The sequence below is a fragment of the Equus asinus genome, chromosome 7, assembly GCF_041296235.1.
Source record: "Equus asinus isolate D_3611 breed Donkey chromosome 7, EquAss-T2T_v2, whole genome shotgun sequence".
NCBI lineage: Eukaryota > Metazoa > Chordata > Mammalia > Perissodactyla > Equidae > Equus > Equus asinus.
In genome coordinates this window covers 100,126,306-100,131,857 of record NC_091796.1, presented here as the reverse complement: position 1 = coordinate 100,131,857, position 5,552 = coordinate 100,126,306, and the positions used below count along the sequence as shown (strand labels likewise).

The window sequence follows — 5,552 nt, the reverse complement described above, 5'->3', positions numbered from 1 at the left end:
CATGCTGTGGCAGGCGTCCCACATATAAAGTGGAGGAAGATGGGCACAGATGTTAGCTCAGGGCCAGTCTTCCTCAGCAAAAAGAGGAGGATTGGCAGCAGATGTTAGCTCAGGGCTAATCTTCCTCAAAAAAAAAAAAACAAAAAAGAATCACCAATTCAGCAAAATGGATGAGAATGGAAAGAGTCTAGGCTTTGGAAGAAAACACACCAAATCCCAGCTATGCCCTTTCTAGCTGAGGGAGCTGGGGCTCATCTCTGAGACTCAGCTATGAAAAGGGAGAAATAATATTAGGCGGAATCATGTGAAGTTGCCCTTTTTTGTAGGTAAAAAAAAAAGGCCAAATACAATCGATTTCCTATGGTTCAACCTAATGCTTATCTTACTAGGTGGTTGTGGGAATTAATTTCAAAATGAGATAAAATATACAAAATGCTTAGCACGTGCAGATGTTCACTCAGAGGCACAGCCTTGATCGCCCTTACCACCCCCACCCCGCAGGTTCCCATGAAACCGCGCAAAAGAACCAGGATACACACAAGACCTTAAACCTCGTTCCACACAGAAGCTCCCGGCGCGTGGGCGGGCGGCTACTAGCATGGCCGCACGGAGCTTGTGCAGGGGCACCTGCCGCCATCACCGCTTCCAAATGTTTCCCATTTCACTTCCAGATGAAGAAACGGCATCCCAGAGAGCCTGGGGATGACTCCAGGCCACACAGAGACCCGGATGCTGTCTCTGTCCCCAGACAAGGGCACCCCAGCGTGGTCCCCTCCTCTGCTCTCTCCGGGTCGTCCAGCGCATCTCGGGCAGCATCATCCCAATGGGTTGACAGTCTTCCCCAGACAAAGGATGCTTCCTCTTTCTGTGCAGGAAGTCATCACCTGGAAGGGCGGATTGAAGTCAGTGCCTGGATGGGGTGTGGGGCCAAGGTCAGGGTGAAGCCTGGGCATGAGCTAGATGGTGGCCGCAGTCTCTGAGCCCTCCTCATCCAGAGTCTTCATGGCCTTGTGAGTGACCTGCAAGGAAAATTCTGGAATCATCAATTGGCCCTAAAGGAGGGATAAACCAGGCCTTTATTTTTGTACCATTTTTCTATTCCCTTCCTTAACCTCACACTTAACCATCACTCACTTACTCGGTCACCTATCCTTCTGTCCACCCTTTGGATTGTGGGACTTCCTGTCACCAACACGTTACAGACATGTTTGTTTATTTGTGGTTGTGCCCTCCCATCCGACACACTAGATTATAACTATTCTGTTCACTGCTCGGTCCTTGAACTGAATCTCTGCCCGGGACCCAGTGATCCGTCGCTCTACCATCACTATGTCAGCTTCCTCACCACTGTCTGTGGAAGGTCCCCTAACCTGAAGTCAGAGGACTCTGGTTCTTCATCCCCCCGCCCCCATGATGTGATCTTGGATAAGTCACTTCCCCTCTCAGATGGGGCCCAGGGTCCCCAATTATCCGATGAGGCAACAGAGGCTCAGAGAGGTGGTGTAGCTTGCCTAAGGTCACACAGCTAGGATGTGACACAGCCAGGGCTCAACTCAGGTCTGTGTGACCTCCAAACCCATGCACTTTCTGTCACCCTCTGCTGTCCCTTCTGGAACTGTGTGACATGAAGGCCACAGGGACCCAGTACTGACCGAGAAAAAGAATGCAAGCTTTTGGTGTCAAATGCTTTGCCTTGAGCTCAAACCCTGGCTTGATGGTACCCTGGGGGGATTTTCTTAGCCTCCTAAGCCTCTGTGAAATGGAGATGACAGCACTACCTCATCACTTTACCGAGCTATTGGCATGGTGCCTGGCGTGGAGCGGAGCTCAGTGAATGGCCAACAGGAGGGGCCCCTGGTGCCTGTGAGCGACCCGCTCTCCCCTGCCCTGCCTCCGATTTGCCCTCAGCCCTCTGCTTCCTCCTGTGATTCTCCGCCTGAGAGCATGGCTCTGGGCATTTCCCTCTGTGCTCTGTGCTTAGGGCCAGGTCTGAGCAGCGTCCCTCCACTCTCTCCTCTACAGATCTTTCTAGATCTTTCTAGAGCACAAATATCATCATGCTTCTTTCCAGGCCTAAAGCACCTGAGTGCCTTCCCATTTGGCCTTGGATAGAGTCCCAGGTCGTCAGAGTGGCTTCCAGGCCCTCAGCTCCACCCAGATGGGGGGACTTTGGGTTCCCTGAGGTCCCAGCCTCTTCCCTCCTGGCCATCCCCAGGCTCCCTCTCAGGCCCTTCTTTCCACGGTGCATCCTCCAGGCCCAGGGTCAGTGATGACGTCCCCAGAGGCCTCCTCTGCACTTCCAACCCTGATGGTGTGCGTGTGACCGCCTGCCCTTTCCCTATCTGTCACCGAGGGGCAGGAATGGGGACTTCTTCCCCATGGGATCCCAGTATCTTGTAGTAGCAGGTGTGCAATGATGCAGAATAAATGCAGAGAAGCAATTAGCAACTTGCAAAGTTATAGAAAACCCTCTCCCGGCTCTGAGGAGATACTGGACTGGATGTCTTCTAGGGGTTGACGAAAGACCCTGAGAGCCCCGCCCTCCAACCGGAAACCTGATCCCCAACTTACTCCAGAGCTGTTCACCCCAGGCTTCCCTGGGGGCCTCCGCCCTCAGGCACCAGGGGAGGAGCATCTCCGAGATGTAGGTGCTGGAAATGGAAAATGTGGGGAAATAGAAATCGAGTTGTCTGTGGACAGAATAAACTGGTTTGCTGCTGAGATCCCGTGTTACAAGCGCCACCCCCCCCTGCCCCGCCCCGCCCCCCGCCGAGCCGGCAGGCCCCAACCTCCACCCCTTCACCAGCCTCATGCAGCAGCCTTCTCGCCCTCTCTCGCCTCTGGTCTCTCTGCCCACTTACTCTCCTCCTTTCTGAGGAGGGAGCCAATAGAGAGCTTTCTAAAAGGCACACTCTGCTCCACTCAGTGTCTCTCCTGGTTGGCTCCCAAGAGAAAAAGTGGGCTCCCTTCCCCTGCCACCACCCTCCCAACCCCGCCTGTCAGGGTACCACTCAGGTCTGCAGCAGAGCTGGGACCAGAACAAGCATCCAGACTCCTGGTCCAGTGCTCCCTCTCAGGCCTCACCCTGGGCCCCACCCAGGGAGGCCAGGGACAGTGCCCTGAGGGGGTGACAGTGCCCTGGGGGTGACAATGCACTGGGGGCCTGCGGGGTGACTAAGCCAGGACAAGGATCTGCCTCCAGGACTCCACTGTGAGCAGTCTACCTGGTCCTGAGCAGACTGTCCCACTTGATGAGAGTTCCAGCAGCCGGCGTCTTGCAGCCGCCCAGCCTACCCTGCTGCCCAGCTTGAGGAAGACAATGAAGGTGGTGGAGTCCCGGTGTGGCCTCTGCGGCACAGGGCACTGCAGCTCAGGGTCGTGGAGGGAGCCGTGGCGGGCCTGCTTCATCCCGGGGACCTGCACGGCCCCGTGCTCAGCCGCAAAGAGCTCCTTGGGGCTGGCAGAACATGGGTCAAAGGCTCGCGCCACCGGGATGAGGGGAAGAGAAGTGCCGATGTCACCCTTGGTGATAAATATCACAGATGTATATTTGAGTAATGCCTTCCTAACTCTTCTTTTAAAGAAATCTGTCTTTTCATGTATAAAACGAGAATGTTAATCTTAGCCTTGTCCGCTTCATCCAGTGAGGTCAAAGGAGACTGTGGGCATGAATAACTCAAAACCCACCGAGCACTGCACAAACATGCGGAGGACAGACTCCCAAGGCTGGACTGAGGAGCGTGACCAAGGAGCGTGACCAAGGAGCGAGGCACACGTCTTATCGGCTTCCGGAGGAAGTACAGGAAACCCCCCACCGGGAGATCCTTCCTGCTCAGACCTGCCGAGGTAGGGGGCTCCTGCTTCTTGATTCAGCGGTTGCTTACAGGGTTACTCAGAGTGGAGACCATAGCCCTCTGGCAGCCGTCCCCCGTGTGGGGAAGGGAGGAGAGGGCTTGAGTCCCTGTCTCACCAGGCCCCTAATTCAGAGTCTCTACAATTTGAGCAAGCCCCCCAGGGAGTTCCTATGCACACTGGAGTTGGAAAAGTCCTTCTTGGAAGACAAACTGAAAAAGTAGCACTAAAATGGGACAGGTGATGAGATCCCCATCACTGGAGGCATTCAAGCAGAAGCATTAAGGATTCAGTAGGCCTTGAGTGCCTTATCGAGTGCCTCCTATATCCGAGTCAGCAGGGGAGGCTTCCTGGATGCTGTCAAGAGTGGGGCTGGGGAGTGATTGGAGCCCCAATTCCCAGAAGGAGATTCTGCATTGGATATATACTGTCTTACCTCTGAGGAGCAAGTGATTCACGAGGACCGCAACAGTGTCACTCCTGAGCTCTTCCATCCAGACCCCAAGCTTCCCCTGGGTCTGCCTCTCTACATACTCACAGATGCGTTTCTGGGCTTCCATTGGTTCCTGGATGGCTCCCAGGCCCAGGCCACTGAACGTGTGCTGGCCGGTGGTCAGGAGGAGCTGACGGTCCTGCACAGGGAGGCTGAGCAGCAGATCCCGGAAGCCCTCCTGGATCTCGGCCTCGGGTACCACGGTGAGGTTGAGCCCCAGGCCTTCCAGGAGCTGGGTCCTGCTGGCCTCCGGGACTCCGAGGATGAGCATGGCCAAGGCCAAGGAGATGCTCGCTGGGGAGAAAAGAATGTTCTTCCCGGGGCAGCCAAAGCCAACTATCTGTAGAGAGTGAAGGCAAAGTCTAAGTTGCTCTCGGAAATTTCGTGGCGGGGCAGGGCAGGCCTGGGAGGGGTTGATGAGATCAGAATCTTGGTTAACCAGGGGCAGACAACCAGCCAGAGCCATGAGCACAGTGACCAGCAGCCACCAGCCAGGGGCCTCCATCCTCTGGGGCCCTTGCTCTGGAAGCAGGAGCACGGAAAGAAAACAACAGTAACAGTAATAAATGGTATTCACGCACCATCAGCTCTGTGCCAGGCACTGAGCAACTCTCTCCAGGCATGGCCTCTTCGTCCTCACCACAGCCCAAGCGGGGAGGCACAGTTTTTACTCCCCTAGTCGACAGACAGGAACACAGAGGCTCAGAGACGGTAAGTAACTTGCCCAGGGTCCAGCGGCTGGTGGGTGGTGGGGTCAGGACTTGAACCCAGAGCCCGGGCAGGGGGTGGGCTCCTGAGGAGGTGAGAGGAAGCCGACACTGTCTGAGCAGAAGCACGGAGATGCAATGTACCTGCTGGGAGCCCCCGTGGCAGTGCACGCGGGACTCTGTTTGTCCCCAGGGGCCACCATCCTGCTTCCTCCCTGGTTCCCGAGGTGTGACAAGTCTCAAGTCAGCTGAGTCTCCTGCAGCTGCTTCCCGGGGCTTGGGAGGGGCCTCCTGCCCTCTCTGGGGGCTCCATCCTGTCCCCTCCTTCCCGCCCTAATTCCTGCTCACACACAGGGAAGGGGTCTCATCTGACAAACTCAGAGCCCCTCCTCCAGCTGAGTCTCTTCAAGTCCTGGTCCCCTGTTCTGTACCCCAGACTGTGGCCTTGGGGGAGTCCCTGAGCCGGCTGAGGCCTAGTCTTGGACTTGCAGAGAGCGCCT

At 56.0% G+C, this 5,552-nt stretch overlaps 1 pseudogene; it reads right to left on the bottom strand.

Annotated features, from left to right (window-relative positions):
• Positions 1–956: 956 nt before the first annotated feature.
• LOC106832340 (putative serpin A13) lies at positions 957–4,850 on the bottom strand (annotated as a pseudogene).
• Positions 4,851–5,552: the final 702 nt, after the last annotated feature.